The sequence below is a fragment of the Martes martes genome (genome assembly GCF_963455335.1).
Source record: "Martes martes genome assembly, chromosome: 14".
Lineage (NCBI taxonomy): Eukaryota > Metazoa > Chordata > Mammalia > Carnivora > Mustelidae > Martes > Martes martes.
This window is the reverse complement of record NC_137902.1, coordinates 87,594,052-87,615,043: the sequence shown is the minus strand read 5'-3', so window position 1 is coordinate 87,615,043 and position 20,992 is coordinate 87,594,052. Positions and strand designations below refer to the sequence as shown.

Below are 20,992 nucleotides of genomic sequence, written 5' to 3'. Positions count from 1 at the left end.
GTTGCGTCCGGGGAAGACACACCTTGTATTTACTGACAATGTGGAAGAGCCTTCGGCCACGTGTCCCCGGTGCCAAGGACATCAGGGCTCGTTCATCCTGGATCGCACCACACACCTCTCCCCAGGGTGGGAGAGCCTTGACTCGGGGCTCTCCCCTCGGGAGACACGAGAGAACTCACCCTTCCGAGGAAAGGAGACATGACACGCATGGGGCAAACAATTGCAGGGCAGTGCTCACCTCGGTAAACAGCAAGACCACCGGAGAGGCCCTTTAGGGAGCGAACGAAGGTGGGAGACCCTTCCTTCGGAGAGCTCTGCTCACATTCACGCCCAGCACCTCCCACGGGGTAGAAGCCATGTGGTGGGACTGCTGCACGAGAGCTCGCAGCAACACGCATCCCTTCGAGGCCATGGGCACGTTCCCGCAGACAGAAACTGGTTGAATGCCACCTTCGGGGGAAAGCATTTAGTCCAGACACACCCTGAGCCAGCATCCGAGGATCCACACCGGCGGGAACCCCGACAGATGCGGTCAACGTGGGAGAGACGTTCGATACGGCTCTCACGTTTGGAGACACCCGACAACTCAGAGCAGAGGAACCTGGGTCTGTCATCACTGGGCTCCCGCCTGGACCCAGAGCGCCCACCTTTCTCACCACCACAGAGACCACGCAGGGGAGACGCCGTGTCTCCCGTCACGGAGGCAGAGCCTTCTGCCAGAAGTGGGCCCCTTCCCAACACCACAGAACTCATATGGGGAGAACCACGAGCGCTGTAGCCTGGTGGGAGAAGCTTCAACTGGGGCTCAGGCCTGAGCTCCCGCTACCATCTCAGAGTGCACGTCATCCCTCCCACGGGAGCGAAGGCGCAGGCACCTCCCGGGACCCCCTGTGTCATCGCTGCGGCTGAATGCCGGTGAGATCCATGTGGGAATCCCATTCCTCACGGAGCCAACACGGGAAGGCCCTGGGAGGATTCCCACACAAGAAAATCCTCCCGGGGTGATGAGGAAAGGGATGGGCTCAGGTATCCCTTCTTCCTTAGCCAGCAACGACACCCTCACGCCGAGGAATCCCTGATCCCAGCGCAACGCGGGGAAACCCTTCCCCGGACACTCCCATCCGAAAATCACTGGGCAAAGACCTCCCAAGGAATTTCTTAGGGTGACACTGAGATACAAACTCAGACGCTGCAAACACATACAACTGGGTCCCGTGCTGAGGGATGCACAATGCGCTATTCCAGTAACCAATCGCTAGAAATCAAGCACATCTGCTCCGATCCATCAGTACTTGCACAAAGGCCAGGATCCCCGAACAGGCGTGGGGGGGGGGGTCTCACAACCGTGCACACTGTGCCGAGTAAGAACGGGGGACTTTTCCTTTACGAGCTCTCACAACTGACACGGGTACTGTCTATTGGTAGGAAGTGGGATCCCAGGAAGAAACACTGCCTGGGATCCATGAGAACATCAACTGGAGGGTGAACTCAGAATCTCAGAGCACGAGGTGCTCGACGTCCGTTCACAAAAACACTGACCTATCGATGTATGTAGATCGCAAGGATGAATGGCCACAAGATTCATCAAACACATGGTTTGGGATCTACCTCTCATGTGTCCTTAATTCTACTAATATTATCCTCATAAATTAGAAACGACTTACAAATTAATTTCTTACTTAGAAATACTTGTATTCCTTTACTTTTTTGAGATCAAGAGAGCTAGAGAGGGATCAAGAATAGTTGGGAGTCAGCTGGGGGGAAGAGGGAGAGGAAGCAGGCCTCCCACTGAGAAGGGTACCCAATGCAGGGCCTGATCCCCCAGGATCCAGGGATCCTGACCTTAGTCAAAGGCAGATGCTTAACCAACTGTGTCACCCAGGGGCTTGCAAATTAATTTTATCTTTTACAGAGGTGCTGTTTTGGAAGAACTGTGTGTATCAGGACAGGAATAAAACTGGGCTGTTCAGAGTCAGGCAGTGAGCGCTACCTCCCCCTCTGAGAGGATATGGTAGCCAACTGCTTTTCTCTACCACCAAACATAGTTACTTATCTCTTGGCCTGAGAAGGTGTAAGACCACTGCCGATATGGAAATAGTCCTTAATTTAGAAGATTATAGAACAGGACGGGGTATGTACACTGCCTTCCATAAACACAAAGCACATCCAGGAATGCCTGTAGGGTTCTTTTAGTTAAGGGACCAACTCTTGATTTTGGCTCAGGTCCTGATCTCAGGGTTGTCAGATCGAGCCCGTGACATGTGTCATGCTCTGCACAGCATGTGGAGCCTGCTTAAGGGTCTCTCTCTCCCTCAGTCCCTCCACTTCCAAATCTGGCTACCAGGAGTTCCATGATGTCTATGCCAGACGAAAGGAGGAGCGTGTAGGACAAAACGTGACCCAGACGTCAACCACCACTGGCAACTAGTGACAAGAGACTAAATAAACTTCCTGCTGCTCCCAAAACCAAAGAGAAGACTTGCAGAAACCCTATTACAACTGCATTTCACATGACCATCTTAGCGATGCTTACTTCTCCTAGAATCTTCATATTAGAAACATGTTCTCACTCATCTACCCTGATTCTTCAGTGATATGGAATTCCTACAGGAAATGGGCATACACTCTACCTCCTCATGTCTTCTCTACTCTATGTGAGTGACCTTCTTACTGACTCTTGATTTTGGCTGAGGTGATGATCTCAGTGTTGTGAGATCGAGCCCTGTGTCATGCTCTGCAAAACATGTAGAGCCTACCCAGTGTCTACCTCTCTCTTTCCAACCTCCCCTTACAAAAAAAAAAAAAAAAAAAAAAGCACGTCCACTCAGAGATCCATTTGTAAAGATGCCCAATATTCTTTAGTTTACTGGCCCTAAAAAGAATGTGTTGGCAGAAAACACTATTTTGGAGAGAATTTCTATTTATAAGATAACCCTGCAGTAACTCAGGATTCTGCTAACAGACGCAACCTGGAGTTAAGATGTTTTGTATGGGGCAGGGACCTGCAGAACCTTCTCCATATGTGCCACCAAGTAATTTTCCCCAAGCAGCAAACTCTAGATATTCTGGTTAAGGGTACATCTCCAATTTAATCAACAATAAGAGGGCATCTTTCCCTCTGGAAGAAAGACAGAAGCCAGCAAAAAAGACACCCAAGTCAAGGCCTGAACCTCAACTCAGGCGGAAGGTTCCAAACCAAGACAACTTACTACTGTGATGTACATCCACCAGGGAGACGGCAGGGGTCACACTCCTGTACATGTTGCACTTGAATCTGCACTGAAGAGACAGAGGCCAGACCCTTTGGATGCTGCCCATGAGGCCATGTCCTCTGAGCCCTGAGGCACCACCTGTAAAAACAAGGAGAGCATTTAGTTGAGGTCTCAGGACCCGCACTCGGGAAGACACAATGTCACCCAAAACTGAAAGCGTGCCCCTCCCTTCCAGCAGAGAGCATAAGCTCAAAGATGCCCAAACCACAGGGCCCCGTGATCTGTGAAAGACAGCATTGCTGCTGGCAGACCTTCAAATCATACACACATGGTCAATTTGCTACCGGGAGTTCCTCGATATCTTTGCCAGACCCAAGCAGGAGGATATGGGCCAGGAGATGGCCCAGAGGTCAATCACCACGTGCAACTAGTGATAGGAGTCTAAATAAAGTTCCTGCTGCTCCCAGAACCAAAACAGAAAATCTGCATAAACCCTATTTCAACTGCATTTTGCATGACCGTCCTAGAGATGCTTACTTCTCCTGGAATCGTCTTTCACCTTTGACATGGTTCTCATTCACCTACTCCGTCACTTCAATGACACACAACTCCCATAGGAGATATGCATCTACTCTACCTCCTCAATGTCTTTTCTACTCTACGTGAGTGACTCTGTTAGTCTTGCTTCCTTTCTTTTTTCACAACTCTATTTGGCTGAAAGGAGCCTCCGGTCTTTCCTTTCTAAGACATGCCTCTCATGGACCCTGGAACTCAAAAGAAGAAATAAAAAAAGCAACAACTAATCACCACCCAATATGAATATAACCTATACCTTGGAGATTGAAGTTGTTTCACTCCTGACCAGAGATTATGCTACTGACCCAAAGGGCAAGCCCTCCAACAACCAGCTTCTAGAGGATTCTGGGACGATTTGGGGTATAGTTATGATAGGATTTTCCCAATCAGAAAACACTGCCAGCCTCCAAAGTGAGGTCCCCAGACCTGATTGTGAACTAAATAGATTCAGAGCTTCACGGGACCCATTGGAGGCACAGAAACACCTGGCGGTGGTGGCAGCGGATGCCAGTCCACATGGGTGATGGATTTCAGTTCAATGGATTTGGGATGGTTTCTTAGATGCAAGAAGGCAGCCACAAGCACACTTGGTTTCTTAGCATCTATTCTAACTAAGCCTGGCAGGCATAGTGACGGACCATTCCATACAGATTTTGAAACCCTGCTGTGCTGAAACTTTTCATGAGGAATCTCTAGAGTGAACTTTCAGTAGTGCGTCCAGGCCAAAGCCAAGCGCAATACTCCCATCAGACTTGACTGCGATACCTGTCGATTTGGGTGGATTCCTCTTCTCAAGGTCCCCCAAATATCCTGAGGTTCCCATACCTTCCAACAAGTAACATTCCCTACTCATCTGGCAAGGCTCCTCGGCACTGCGTCATCGAGGTGGGAAGCCGCTATTGCCAAGGGGCTCCACAAAGTCACCCTTAATTCCTGAAAATTGTCTGGTCGTTATCCGAGTCTATACACGTTACTCTCAAATTGGACATTTCACTCAATCTCTTGGTAAAATAACCAACGTTTCCAGCGGTGTCCTGTTACAAGAAAAAGGCGCTTGTGCTGAACTTACGCCAATAATCCTAAGTACCTTGGAAGAAAGAATTCTCCCTGAGAGTTCCTGAATGATGGAGGGTTCAGGGAGGGAGAGAAGTTAAATGCTCCCATTTGTTCACACAGAAATGTTTCATCACATTTCTGTAGATCACGGATATTTTCAGATACCGTTTCCCTCGATCTGGAAGAAGAAACATTAAAGAACCAGCAAGGTTTCAAACAAGAGTCACAAAGGTAGACTCACGATCCTCAGCTCACTCAGTCCCCGCTTATTAATTCTTGTTTGGCTTGAATGCAGCTTTTCCATGAGTTCTGCAAATCCGTACCCAGGTGAGTTTGAGAATTTTCACAATCAGACACTAAGACCCCACAAGATACATCACCGGGTACAGTCACAGGCATTTAATGGCAAAGTAGGGAGGAAGGACCTGCGGACACACGCTTAATGAGATGTATTTTCACCAAACACAGAAGGCAAGACATCACCATGGAAGCAGAGAGGCCACAAGACCTGCATCCTGGTCGCCAGGGCATGGCGTGTCCATGAGTTTCCATATCTCCAAGCCAAACACGCTCATGTCTTCTGAGCTAAGGGTTCTGCTTCTAGAATTTTCTCCCAAGGCAAAAACCAGAGGGGTTGTAAAGGATTTGCAGCGGCGTTTATGGAGGCTTCCTGGATGATGGTGAAGCCCTGCAGCTCACCGCCTTGCCCCAGGCCCACAAACCTGTTCAGTGCCCCCTTTGCATCCACCATGGTCAGGCAGGTCTAGCCCTTCCTACCCTACCCCGGTTGCACAGCACACCCTCTCCTGGTGTCCACCAGGCCGCTCGGCCTCTGTGTTCCATGTCCTCGATGGATCTCTTTGGAAGAAGCTAACCCACATAGGGGAGGAAGGAGCAAATATACTCCTTCCCACCCTTTCTCCCTCCTGGCACCCATCCAAGGTTTGTGCAGGGGGAACAGAGCTGCAGAGACGTGCAGATGGGGCTCTTCTTCTGTGGCGCTTCCAAGAATCCCCTTGCACAGATCCTAAGCCTTAGCGCTTAGCAGACTATTTTGGTCTCTACCCCCACTGCCCACCCCAGCCACGGGGCAGCATTCCACCTGCCAGCCTCCTCAGAAAGAACTCCCGCCCCCTAGCTAGCTGCCCTCCGTCCAACGCCCAGGTGCTGACCTAGGCATTCAAAAGGAGACTGGATGAGGAGACACCCCCACCGCACCCAGGTGCCTGAGTGCGCGCCACACCACACCGTCTACTTCAGGGTTGTGGTGATGGCAGACTTCCCGCTGTGTGCTTTTTGCCCTGAGACATGCCAACCCTCCAGTGCAGCACAGAGCAGAGCCGGGCTTCAGCCCCCCGGCGACCTGGCTGGCTGATGCGGCTGCCTGAGCCTGCCTGCCTCCCTCCCTGGCTCCAGTCCTTCCCTATGAGCATCTGCTGGGCCCTGCGACTCTGGCTCTGCTCCGGTGCCCCGAGCCCTGGGTTGCAGGCTGTCAACAGGCAGTTGAGGAGCCGTAGATTCCAGCTGGCCTGCCCTGCGCTCCCCTCAACCCAACCACCGTGGTGACCAACGTGGGCCCAGGTGCCAGTTCGGACTGCAGCCCCCGCCTTCCTGCTCAACCTCAGGGGGCTCCTCAGAAGCAAAGCACATCGGCCCCAAATAACCTGCCCCTTAGCCCCCACCCCACCAGCCGAATAACCCCTAGGGACAGATGTATAGAGAAGCCAACACAATCTACACTCCAGGCACTGTATTTCACTCAGCCTCTCATGGTACGCAGGTGGGTCAGAGGAGGAGTCAGCACAACAGCACAAATCACACTTGAGTAGTGAGCAAATGGGTTTCTCCCAGGGCGGCAACATTTCCAGATACTCTGCAGTAGGCCTGGTTGTCAGCCTACCTGTGCTCCAGTAAAAGCCCTGCTCTGACATTGATGAGCCACAGACCAAGAGCACCTCTGCAGGGAAATGAGCCCAAATGTATCCTGGATCCTTTCATTTTGTTGTTTTGATTTTCCTCCAAAGTCCAGGGAGATAGCTCTGGGGCATGGATGGGGCTCTCCGTTCAAGAGCACAGGAGGTAAATGAGCCCTATGTTCCCCTCAACACCACTCCTGGGATAGGCCGAGTCAAGCTACTAACCGTGTGCTACCCTGTGACCTCAGCAGGGCCAAAGCACAGCCTGCTCCCTGGATGTGGAGAGAACTGGGATGCAGTCCCTGAGCCACACATTCTGAAGCCAGAACTCGAAGGGAACTATGCATGTGGGCTGGTTGTAGCACAGAATCTGACAGGCACCACGCGGCCCTGAAAGCCACACAGGCTCCTGGCAGCCTCAGAGTGGGGGTTCAGTGGCTTCTCTGCATTCCAGATTGCCCCTGCTCTGCCCTGACTCAGACCTAAGCTGGAACCCCTGTGGTCCCTCCAAGGTCAGGTGGCATAAAAAGGGCCTATAGTAGTTGAGGTGGCCCTGGGAAGGGAACCCCCTGAGGCAGATCCCAGGATGAGGCTGGACGGCATATCAGGGGCTCACTGAGATGGGAACCCACAGCAGATTGCTGTGGGAACAGGGAACCCAGTGTCTGTGAAGGGTGTCCACATCACTGCCTCAACAGCTGTGTCCCTGGCAAATGACAGAATTTGTCTGTGCCCCATGTCTTTTGTAGAACTGGGCCTCACAGCACTCTGTCCCCCAGCATTTGGTGAGGATAAACCAAGACAATGAACAATAAGCACTTCACACCAGTGCTTGGAACAGAAGCGGCATCCATGAAGACACATCTCCCTAGGATTGCTTGGTAGGAAACGTGTTTTGGAACACCTGGCTCAGCTGGTCATGTGGTCTTGAACATCAGAGAAAAAGCACCTGGCTTCAGGGAGCGTCCCTCCAACACAGAGACTCAGAGCCACCCTGATCCCAGTTACACAACCTCCTCTCCAGAGACATTCCTGCCTGTCTGGTAAATATCAGGCTGTGTAGACACACTACCCTGCAAGCCCTGCCCCAGGAAGCCGTGGACCCAGCAAGTCTATGGCTCCCAACTGGGCCCAGCTATCCTCCCCATGTCACCAGGACAGTGGACCTGGGCCTCTGACCTTACCTCGCTTCTCAGTGGTGATGATGGTGGCCTCTAGGGGCTCCCCCAGCCCTGCCTCATCTTGATCATCAGCCTAAAGATGTATGCTGACTCTGGGGCCAGCTCGGTGGCCGTGAATCGCCTCACCATGGCACCCATCTCCACTGTGGTTAATGTGCTGGAGTTGCTGTTGGCCAGGCAGTAGGCCATCTGATACCCTGTGGGTGGGACAGGAGGGCCACGCATCAGTCTCATCACCCCACTCGGACCCCACATTCCCGACACCACCACTCTGCCGTGTTTCCACCACGTCCTTCGTCCTCTGCCAGCATCTGAGAGGAATGGCACAGCCACAGTGGCGGATGGAGCCTCTGAGTGCTGGGCCCCCATGACTCTCGTTCCCCTTCATCCATCCCACCACCCAGATATGGAAACAGTTTCATCTTTAGTGATTCAATACTTACATAAAACACCAGTACTCATCATATCAGCAATTTAAAACCTCCCAAAAATCCAAGTTCCAGAACCAGATGCCTTTCATGGTAAATTCTACCATTCAGGGAAGGATTCATACCAGTCCTTTGCCCACTTTTCCAAAAAACAGGAGAGAAAGCTTCTAAACGCACTTGCTGAGGCCAATATTACCCTGATACAAAAATAAACGAGGACACCCCAAGAAAAGAATCTTACAGTCCAATATCCCTGATGACCATAGATGCACAAATGTTCAACAAAATACCAGAAACCCAAGTTCACCAATATGCTGAGAGGATCATATACTACGATCAAGTGGGATCTTGCAGGAATGCAATGATGGTTTACAGGTGCACATCGATCAAAGTGATACAGCACATTAACAAAATAAAGAATAAAAATGATGTGATCATCTTGAGATGCAGGGAAGCATTTGACAAACTTTAATATCCTTTGCAATCAAAACTCTCAACAGAGTACATAGACCGGGAACATACCTCAACACCAAAAAGGCCATATATGGTCCACCTGGGTGGCTCAGTGGGTTAAAGCCTCTGCCTTTGGCTCAGGTCATGATCCCAGGGTCCTGGGATCAAGCCCGGCATCAAGCTCTCTGCTCAGCAGGGAGCCTGCTTCCCCCTCTCTCAGCCTCTCTGCCTACTTGTGATCTCTCTCTCTTTCAAATAAATAAATAAAATCTTTTTTTAAAAAGGCCGTATGTGACAACCGCACAGATTATGTCACATCCCATACCGAAAAGTTTTAGCTGTTACTATTTCCTCTAAGATCGCCGACGTTAGGAACACTGCCGATCTTTCCTTGCCACTTTTACTGAACACAATATTGAAAATCCAAGGCAGAACAATTATGCAAGAAGATAATCACAAAGCACCAAAACTGGAAAGAAAGAAGTAAAGTGGTCACTGTTTGCAGATGATACAGAATATAAGGAAAACCTCAAAGAAGCCAATGAAAAATTGTTCAAACTATGACTAAATTCAGTAAAGGGACTGGATACAATATCACTACCCCAAAACCTGCTGTGCTTCTATACGCTAAGAACGAATCATCAGAAAATAAATTAGGAAGATCATCCCACCTGAAATTGCATCAAAAAGAATAAAATAGGGGCGCCTGGGTGGCTCAGTGGGTTAAGCCTCTGCTTTCGGCTCAGGTCATGATCTCAGGCTCCTGGGATCGAGCCCCACATCAGGCTCTCTGCTCAGCAGGGAGCCTGCTTCCCCCCCCCCCCCGCCTGCCTCTCTGCCTACTTGTGATCTTTCTCTCTGTCAAATAAATAAACAAAACCTTTAAAAAAATACCCAGGAATAAACTTCAACAAGAGGTAAAATCTTGTATAATGAAAACTACAAGAGAGTAAGGAAAGAAACCGAAGGCAACACACATAAACCGAAAGATATGGCATATTCATGGGTGAGAAGAATCTATAGTGGTAAAATGTCTATACTTCCCTAAACCATCTACATTGCAATTCCTATCAAAATTCTAAGGACACTTTTCACAGAAAGAGAACAAAGGATCTAAAAATTTGTATGATGTCACAAAAGACACAATACCAGAGCAATCTAGAGAAAGAAGAACCACACTAAAGGCATTGCGCTTGTTCATTTCAGACTAATGACAAAGCTTGAGTAATCAAAACAATCTAGCATTGCCATAAAAACAGACACACACATCACCAGAAGACAGGAGAGAGCCCAGAAGTAAACACATACATCTATGGTCCGGGACCTTATGACAAAGGAGCCAAGAATAAACGAGGGGGAGAAAATAGTCTCTTTCATCAATGGTGCTGGGAACACCGGAGAGCCACATGCAGAAGAACAGAACTGCACCATTCTCTTACACCATACACAAAAACTAACTCAAAATGGGTCAAATACTTGAATATATTCAAGTCCTGGAACTATAAAACTTATGGCAGAAAACGCAGGGTTTGGAAAAGTCCTTGACATAGGTCTTGGTAGTGGTGCTTTTAAGCTTATACCAAAGTAAAAACAATCAAAGAAGCAAAATATGTGCCAACATCAAACTATAAAATGTCCAAACAAAGGAAGCCATCAACAAAATAAAATGGTAACCTAAGGTAAAACATTTGTAAATTATACATCCAGTAAGGGGTTAATATTCAAAATATAAAGAATTCATGCAACTCAACAGCAAAACAAAAACAAAACAAAACACACAAAAGCACCAAAACCAACAAAAACTCCACAAGTAATTTAATGTAACAGGAGCAGATCCAAATAGACATTTTCCTAAAGAAGACATACAGATGGTCTACACGTACATGAAAAGATGCTCAACGTCACTAATCATCAGGGAAATTCAAATCAAACCAGAATGAGGCACCACTTCACACCTGTCAGAAGGGCCATTATCAAAAACACACAAGAAATAGCAAGTTTTGGTGAAGATGTAGAGTAGAGGAAAACTCTAGCGCACCATTACTAGAAGTACAAATGGGTGCGGCCACTATGGAAAACAATACAAAAGTTCCTCAAAAAAATGAGAAATGGAACACCCAAAGGAGCCAGCAATTCCCCTTCTGAGTATTTATCTGAAGGAAATGAAAACACTAACTCACAAAGGTATATTCAGCCCTGAGCACACTGCAGGATTATTTACAACAGTGAAAATAAAGAAACGACCTAAATGCCATCAGTGGATGAATGAATAAGGAAATTGTGGTCGATAAACACAGTGGAATCCTACTCAGCCATAATAAAGGATGAAATCTTTCGATTTACAACACGGTGGTCCATGAAGGCATTATGCTAAGTAAAACGGGCCAGACAGAAAGACAAATACTAGAAATCACATGTAGAACCTTCAACAAAACAAAAACAAAAATATGAGCTTACAGACAGAACAGATGGGGGATGGCAGAAGTTTGGGGTTGGAGGTGGGAGAAATGGGTGAAGGGGTCAAAAGGAAAAAAGAAAACAAGCCCAACTATCGCATCTTTTTTTTTTTTTTTCAATTAAGTAATCTGTACCACCAACATGGCTTAAACTCGTAACCCGGAGATTAAGAGTCAGACACTCCACCGACCCAGCCAGCCAGGGTCCTGGAATTGTAGCATCTTCCGATACTCAATGTATGGAGAAAGAGGAAACTAATTGAATCTATAGTATTTTGAGAGCTAGGTATTTTTTGGTAAATGTAAAAATGAAAAAACACATTCTTCAGGGTGACACACTCAGGACTCTATCTAGTTCTAATATTTATCATGTCACTGAGCAAGTAACTTACCTTTTTAATTTTTTATTTGAGAGACAGAGAAGGGGGGGACACAAGCAGGGGGAGGGACAGAGGGAGAGGGAGAAGACGACTCCGCAATGAGCAGGGAGCCTGACCTAGGGTTCGATCCCAGGAACCTGGGATTATGTCCTGAGCCGAAGGCAGAAGCTTCAACGACTGAACCACCCCAGTGCCCCTACTTAACCCCTTTTCCGCCTGTTTGCCCACCTCTGAGGATATTATGAATATTTGCTTTTAGAACAGCTTCTATTTTTAATTTAAGAATAGTTTTTAGAATTGAATGAAATAGAGGTCACTTAGAATAGTACCTATGAGAGTAAGCCCTCAAAAAATGCTTTAAAAAATCTGATTCTTGGGGTACCTGGGTGGCACAGTCAGTTAAGCAGCTGACTCTTGATTTTGTCTCAAATCAAGATCCCAAGCTCCTGGGAGAGAGCCCCGCACCAGGGTCCACACTCAGCGGGGACGCTGCTGGAGGATTCCCTCTCTCCCTCTGACCCTCCCCTCTCTAGCATATGCTTGTGCATGCACTCTCTTTCTGTCTCTACAATAAATATGTCTTAAAAAATCTTATCCTGAACATTTGGTGGTTGCATAATCGTTTTCATAACTGGGCAGTATCTCCTCGTTTACAAAGCACTTTTATACACATTGTCTTATTGGAATCAGGATATGGTCCTGGGAGAAGAATTTATTGTGTTTATTTACAGAGGAAAAAAAAGAAAACCAGACTTAGAGCAGGGGTGTGCTTTGTTCATGGCTGCAGAGCTAAGAGATGATCTTCTGATTTTCAGTCCAATGGAGGAGAAAAAGAAAAAATCCAAACACTGTAACAAGAGCCAATGAAGGGCACTACAAATTGATAATGGAATCAATGCAGTAAGACGATGCAACATTTATAAATACTTACCCACCCAACGGTGGAGCAACTAAATATGTAGAGCATATATGAACAAACCTAAGAGAAGCAATCAGCACAAATACCATAGGGAACTTTAATACCACACACTTATCTCAATGATACACCATCCAGACAGAAGATCACAACGGAAACATCGGCCTCAGACAACCCGTTACTTAGATGGACTTGACAGATACACACAGAACCCTCCATCCAAAAGCAGCACATGGAATACTTTCCTCTCAAGTACACCTAGAACATTCTCCACCATAGGTCATATATGAGGCCACAAGACGAGTCAATAAACTCCAGAAGCCTAGAATTTTCCCAAATGATGACTGAAATCAAATCAACCATCTTTTCCAACCACAGTGATATAGAACTAGAAATCAATTACAAGAAGAAAACTGGAAATTCATAAACACAGAGACTAAACAACATGCTACTGAACAACCAACTGGGTTCATGGGCAAACCAAAATAGGAACACAGAAATACTCTGAGGCAAATGAAAAAATCATACAATGAAACAAAATTTACTGAATGCAGTAAAACAGGTTCTAAAATGGGGCACCCGATTAGTCGATTAGTCGAGTCGATCAGTCGGTGGAGCTCTGTGACGCCTGATCTTATGGTTTGGAGTTTCAACCTCACGCTGGGCATAGAGCTCACTTTATTTTTTTAAAGATGTCATTTATTTATTTGACACAGAGCGGGAGAGAGAGAGACAGAGGCAGACAGACTGAGCAGAGTAGAAGGAGCAGCAGGCAGTAGAAGAGGGAGAGAATGGCTCCCCGTGCTGACCAGGGAGCTGATGCAGGGCTCCATTCCAGGACCCTAAATCCATGACTTGAGCCAAAGGCCAACAACTAACAGACTGTGCCACACAGGCACCCCTTAGACCTAACTTTTTAAAAAAAAAAAGTGGTTCTAAGAAGGAAGTGTATACTGATACAGGCCTAACTCAAGAAACAAGAAACATCTCAAATAAGCAACCTAACTTGATACCTCAAGGAAACAGAAAAAGAACAAATAAAGTCCAAAGTTGGTAGAAGAAAGGAACACATCAGAACTGAAATAAATGAAATACAGACTAAAAAGACAACAGAAAGATATTTAAAAAAAAAACAGATCAACAAAGAGCTGGTTCTTTGAAAAGAACAAAGCTGACAGAGTCTCAGCCAGACTCAAGCTAACAAAAAAGAGGACTCATCATCAGAAATGAAAGAGATGTTCCCTGATACCATAAATATGCAAAGGCTCATAAGAAAGTACTATGAACAATTACACCCCAACAAGCTGGATAATCCAAAAGAAAAGGAGACATTCCCTGAAACATACAACCTGCCAAGACTGAATCCTGAAGAAACAGAAATCCGAACAGACCAATGACCAGTAGGGAGATTAAATAAGAAATCAAAAACTTCCAACAAACAAAAGTCCAGGACCCCATGGTTTCACCAGTGAATTCTATGAATCATACACAGAAAAAAATGAATACCAATCCTTCTCAAACTCTGCCAGAAAAACAAGAGGAAGGAAGGCTCCCCACCTCATTTTATGAGGCCAGCATGGCCCTTATCGAAACCTCCCAAGGTGCCCCAAGAAAGTGACAGACTATTATCTGTGATGAACGTAAACATAAAAATCCTCACCCAAATATCAGCAAACCAAATTCTACAATACAGGAAGAGGTACGAACCCGTAAGATTTATTTCAGGGATGCCACAGTGGTTCAACATCCACAAATCAAACTAATGTGCCGCATTCACAAAACGAAGGGTCGACGTCATAGGACCATCTCAACAGATGCACAAAAAGCATTTGATAGCGTTGCTACCAAATCACTGCCCCCCCCCACCTGTGCTTCTGCCACCTGGCTCATCCCCACACCCCGTACCACTGCCACACCACTGTGCCATCCCCCCACTGCCACCCTGCTGCGCCCCACACACCCGCCAAGGTCCCTTCCACCCCCCATTCCCGACAGGCCGCTGCCACCAGCGCTGCCACCCTCCACCCTGCTACTCCACAGCACTGCCTCTTTGTCCCACAACGGCTAACCCTCGCCATAGCCGCCCTGCTGCCCTGCCTGCTGCAACTGATGCCCTGCTGTGCCACCCCCATTGCCCTTACCGCTCCCGTGTGCACCTCCCAGCACTCTGCCACCCTGCTGCGCCACCCTCCAGTGCTTCTACTGCCCTGGTGCCTGTTGTTTCCAACAGCACCACCACTGCTACCGCGGTCACCCTGCTGCTCCCGCCCATCTCCACTGCCCCACCCGGCCCCCAAGCCATGCCGCACCATTGCCACGTACCTGCTGCGCCACTAGTCCCTCCCAACCACATCTGGGCCAATCCCTCCCCGCTTTGCCTCTCTGCTTTGCCTCCACGTCTGCTGCCATCCAACTGCGCTTCCTCAAGTCACTTCCTTCCTCAAGTCACTGCTGCCTCACTGCCCCTCCCCCCGCGCCATTTCTTCACTGCATACTGTCCCCTTGCTGCCACGGCTGTGCAGAGCCACTGCCCTGCCCACACAGCTATGAACCTGATGCTCTTGCCCTGCTGGTCCCACCAAACACCCCTGAACAGCTACCACCTGTTGGCCCCCCTACCCCTGCTCCGGTGCCTCCAGATTCCCTCCCCGCTGACCTGCTGCTGCCGCCCCACTCATCCCAGCCTTCTCGCAATGCTGCCACCACCTGGGTGCCCCTGCCTCGTGACCCTGCAGTCCACAGCACACCCCTCCTACTGTCCACCTTACCACCGCTGCTGCAGCTAAACTTCTGCCCTGTGCCCCACGCCACTACTGACCTTCACTGTCCAACCCCATTGACATGCATTAAGGCCCTACCCCACCCTTCATGCCCTTCCTGTGCAGTTGCTGTGCCGCTGCCTCCCAGCTGATTCCGTCCCCCCTTCACACGCCACCACTTGCCGGCCACCCCACATGCACCCGTGCAGCCACGCTGTCCCACCCCGCCCAACAGCATGCTCATTACTGTCCTGCTGCCCCACCGCATTGCTGCATCCACCCCTCTCTGCTCTCCCCACACCTTTACCCTGCCGAGTACACCACACCCCCACTACCAATCCTCTGCCCCTCGCCATCACTGCCCCCTTACCGCTACCCTGCTTCTGATCTGCTGCCACCCTGTGTCCCACTCTTGCCCTATACGTCCCGCTGCTTTCCTGGGTCCTGCAGCTGCTGGGCTTTGTAGCCCAGCCCTACGCAGGCCTGCCCTATTGACTTGCGTGACTGCCCCACTTGCCACGCTGCCCCCTGCTGTTCCTGCCCACCCCTCCCTGCAGCTACCACCTAGCCGCTACCCCTGCCCCCCACTCTGGAGCTTTCCCGATTCCCTACCCCTGTTGCCACGCTGCTGCCGCCCCAAGTACTTCACCTTCCCTGCACTGGTACCACCAGGCTGCCCCCACAACATGAGCCGCACCCACCACGCTGCACCCCCGTCCACAGCGCCCCCACTTAAAACCACCATTGCCTCTCAACTGCTGCCCTGGGTCTTCGCTGCTGTTGCTAACAGTGGTGTCGCCCTGTACACATGCATCAAGTCCAGCAAAGCCAGGCCCTTGCTTTGCTGCCTGACGCACCACGCCATGACACTGACATTCCGCTTATACCCAGCTAGTCCTGCCCACCCCCAAGCGACACTACCGCCTAGCTACTAACCCCCCACTCCGATGCCTCCTGGCTGCCAAGCGTGTGGCTGCCCAGCACATCCACCACCCCCCGCGCTGCTACCAGCTTGCTGCCCCCCAAAAATGCACCCCTGCTGCCCTGCTGTGCACCCCACACAGGCCCCCTTACTGCTGCGCTGCCTCTGTCCTATGCCCCCGGCCTCTGCTGGGCTTCGCTGCCTCACCTCGTTGGCATGCACTATGAGCAGGCCCAGCAAGCCAGCCAAGCTGTCTCTGTGCTGCTGCCTCAGGGCTGGTCCCACCCTCCCTACGCTGCCCTGCCGCCTATATTCCACCCACCCCCTCCAGGTGCCACACTGCTGACCCACTCAGATGGCACACAGCTCCCGACCCACGGGCCGCTACCCCTCCCTGGGCCACTACTGACTGGTTGCCCCCTCCCCGACCCTGGTGACCCCAGCTCTCTCCCCCGCTGGTCCCGCCCCCATACCTGAGCGTTTTCACCTGACACCTCCTGGCACCCTTGCAGCCCTGCTACCCCGCCCACCACGCCAAGACACTGGCCTCCTGATGATGCCAGGCTGGTCCCTCCCCTCCACGACCGCCCATCTGCTTCCCCCTCCCCTGGCTCCATTGCCTCCCCGCTGCCACGTGCGTTACTCCTTCGCACGCCTGGTCCCCTGCCCCCCTGACACTGCATTACCGCGCTGCTACCGCCCTGAATATCCGCCCCCCTCCCCACGCTTCCAGCACATTGCCACCGCCCACATGCACCCCTGCCACCCTGCTGTGCCCCTCACACTGCCCCCTTTCCTCAGCTGCAGCCGCTCTGCCGCGGCCCTGGGCCGACAGCCTCGGCCAAGCCTCGCCACACCGCCCCGTTGACGTGCACTGTGGGTCCGCCCACCGCGCCCGACCCGCTGTTGCTGCCCCGCCCCCTTGACGCGCACGATGGGTCCGCCCACCGCGCCCAACCACGCTGTTGCTGCCCCGCCCCCTTGACACGCACGATGGCCCCGCCCACCACGCCCGCCCCTCTGTTGCTGCCCCACCCCCTTGACCTGCACTGTGGGCCCGCCCACCACGCCCTCCGAACTGCTGCTGCCCCGCCCCCTTGACGTGCACCGTGGGTCCGGCCACCGCACCCGCCTTACTGCTGCTGCACCGCTGCCTGGGTCTGCTCCCCCCCCCACACCCCCTCTGCTGCCGCCTAGATTCCGCCCATCCCCCACAGGTGCCGCACGGCTGCCCCACTCGGGTGCCACGCAGCTCCCACCCCTCCCTGTGCCGCTACTGCCTGCCCCCTTCCGCGCCTCTGGTGACCCCTGCTCCCTCCCCGTGATCCCGTCCCCCCACCTCAGTGTTGTCTCACGGCTGCCAACTCCGCAGGCCCATGCAGCCCCGCCCACCACGCCGTGACGTTGACGCCCCGGGGACGCCCGGCCCGTCCCGCCTCCCCGCACACGCCACTACCGCCTGACGGCTTCCCCCTCCCCCCTGCTCCGTTGCCTCCCCGCTGCCAGGCGTATTACCTCACTACTAGCGCCCTGAATATCCGGCCCCTCCCCGGGCTTCCACCACATGCTACCGCCACGTGCACCCCTGCCACCCTGCTGCGCCCCTCACACCGGCCCCCTTACCTCAGCTGCCGTCGCTCCGCTGCAGCCCTATGCCCCGGCCTCTTCCGCGCTTCCCCGCCCCGCCCCCTTGACGTGCACCGTGGGCCCGCCCACCGCGCCCTCCGCACTGCCGCTGCCCCGCCCCCTTGACGTGCACCGTGGGCCCGCCCACCGCGCCCTCCGCACTGCTGCTGCCCCGCCCCCTTGACGTGCACCGTGGGCCCGCCCACCGCGCCCTCCGCACTGCTGCTGCCCCGCCCCCTTGACAGGCACGATGGGCCCGCCCACCACGCCAGCCCCAATGCTGCTGCTGCTGCGGCTGCTCCGCTGCCGCCTCCGGGCTGGTCCCACCCCCACTCCGGTGCTGCTGTCTAGATTCCACCCCCCGCCCAGTCGCCGCCTGGCTGCCCCACTTGGCTGTCACACAGCTCCCCCACCACAACCCGCCACCGCTCCTGTGCCACTACCGCCTGGTTGTCCCCTCACCTGGCTCTGGGGACCCCGGCTCCCTCCCCCACCGGTCCCGCCCCCCGACCATAGGGTCATCACCTGGTTGCCACCACCTCCCGCCTGGGCAGCCCCACGGCCCCACCTACCACCCCATGCCATGACTGCCCCATTGCCCCACTGAGTTGCCCTTGATTCCCGCTGCCACGCCCCACCCCCCATATCTACCGCACCCCAGGACCTGCTGTCCCGCTGCACATCTGCCCAGCGCCACTGCAGCCGTCCCCAAGCTACTGCCCACGTTGCCCCTTCTTGCCGCCCTGCCCCCGCCCCCATCCCCGCCCCACCACCCGCCGGCCTGCTGCTGCTGCCAGGGTCTCCAAGGCCACCGCCCCTTCCTTGGTGGCCCTGCTGCACCTGCCGTGCCCCACTACCATGAGACCGCCGCCCCACTACCATGAGACCGCCGCCCCGCTGGTCCCGCCCACCCCCCACCATTAACCCCCACCCCAGTACTGTCCTGCTTCGCCCCCCCACTCTGCTGCCGACCCACTGTGCCCCGCCAACGCCACTGCCACCGCACCGCACCTCCCCAACACCTCTGCGACTGCGACCCAGTGACATTGCCTCCCCGCTGCCCGCCCTCCCCTGCTTCCTGGCCCGGCTGCACGCCCCGCCCTCCATGTGGCCTCAGCAAACCCTTCCCCCCGCCACTTCTCTGTCCCTGTGACCCTTACCGACGCCTCACTGCCGATGGGCTGCTGTCCCAGGTCCAGACGCTGCTGTCGCGCCGGCTTCGCAGCCCCGCCCCCTTCACATGCCTGTTGTCCTGCCCACCACGCCAGGCGTGGCCTCGCCTCCATCCCCCTCCCCGGTCCCCTCTCCTCCCTGCGAGCTACTGTCTAGCTTCACTCCCCACCCCCAAGTGCTGCCCTGCTGCCCTCCCCGTTTTCAAGGGCTCCCACCCCGCTGTTCCCGCCTCCCGTCCCCCGCTGCTACTGCCTGGCTGCCCCCGCCAAATCCTTGCCTCCCCCGCCGTGCCTCCCTCGTGCCGCCTCATTCCCTCGCCCCCTTGAGGCCCAGGTGCGTCCCACCTCGCGCCTCTGTATCAGTGTTGGCCTCCCCACCTCCCCACCCCTTCACCCCAGCCACCGCCCACCGGCCCACCACCCCGAGCCGTCGCTTCCCCGCTGCCCCGCCCTGTTGGCCCCACTGCCTCACTGCAACCCCTGTGGTTTCTGCCACCCCTCCCCGCTGTGCTTCCCACCCCGCCCCTGTCGCGTCCCCCACGCAGGCCCTCCTTACTCCCTTACCGCTGCCCAGCAGCTGCCTGGCCCGCCCTGGACGTCATCAGTGGGCCCTAAGAGAATTCCTGCATAAGGGCTGGCGGCAGGTGTGTTCTGGAAGAGGGTTGGAGATAGAGGCACAGGAGTAAATCCCAAGAAGGAAAATGCTGGCGTAATTATGTTAAGTGTTAAAATAGCCTAAAAAGCTAAACTTAAAGTGCTTTCAATGTCTCCTTTTTTTCCATACAGTGACTTTATTCATCATATTGTGCACCTGAAAATAATATAATCTTAAGTTAACTAACTGGAATGAAAATAAAAACTGGAACCAAGATGCCCTTCAACGGATGAATGGATAAGGAAGATGTGGTCCATATACACTATGGAGTATTATGCCTCCATCAGAAAGGACGAATACCCAACTTTTGTAGCAACATGGACAGGACTGGAAGAGATTATGCTGAGTGAAATAAGTCAAACAGAGAAAGTCAAGTATCATATGGTTTCACTTATTGGTGGAGCATAACAAATAATATAGAGGACAAGGGTAGATGGAGAGGAGAACGGAGTTGAGGGAAATTGGAAGGGGAGGTGAACCATGAGAGACTATGGACTCTGAAAAACAACCTGAGGGTTTTGAAGGGGCGGGGTGGGAGGGTGGGGGAACCAGGTGGTGGGTATTAGGGAGGGCACAGATTGCATGGAGCACTGGGTGTGGTGAAAAAACAATGAATACTGTTACGCTGAATATAAATAAAAAATTTAAAAAAAAATTAAATACAAAAAAAAAAGATAAATAAAAATCTTTTAACATCATGTGCATCGATTGACATACAGACATTAAGGAAACAGTTTGCATAACAAAATGTGTCTATGTGTCTAAGTGCTCTTTCTCAACCCAGGCTGGTCAAAATCATGGAAAAGATGAGTTTTATTTGTCTTCAGAATCACTCACTGTTCTGGGCTTCCACGTATAGTGTACGGACATATGAACAAGCTTTTCTCAAAAACTAAAAGAAAAAAACGCTCCCAAGAACCAGCACTAGATGTCCACCGTAGAATTGCATGAACAGAAATGCCCTCGTTGGCTTTGTTTTAATGAGAAGACCTTGGGAGATACTCATTTGAGAAATAAGTGTCGAGTGAAATACATCATAAACAAGAACTTCTCCCTTACCGTAATGCTCACTGGGGAACTTAACTCTCCATTTTACTTTGCTCTGGTCACCAGAAAAATCAAAATTTAACAGCACACTTAGCCCAGTGATTATGTTAAATTTATGCTTTGCGCTCTGTTAGCAGTAGAACTGAAACCTTGGGGCTGACTCTGTGATCATACTTGTGTTACTTTTAGGATAAGATGTGCATTAATATGAATAAATTCACCCCTGTTATGTTTTCC

At 51.9% G+C, this 20,992-nt stretch overlaps 1 pseudogene across 1 annotated transcript in view; it reads left to right on the top strand.

The window, feature by feature from the left end:
- The window catches only part of LOC308355048 (spermatogenesis-associated protein 31E1-like), a 45,073-nt pseudogene extending 27,950 nt beyond the window's left edge, over positions 1-17,123 (top strand). Inside the window, exons 6-7 of the transcript in view lie at positions 16,225-16,397; positions 17,057-17,123. The product of the transcript in view is annotated as a spermatogenesis-associated protein 31E1-like (transcript). The remainder of the gene's footprint in view (positions 1-16,224; positions 16,398-17,056) is intronic.
- The last annotated feature ends 3,869 nt before the right edge of the window (positions 17,124-20,992 follow it).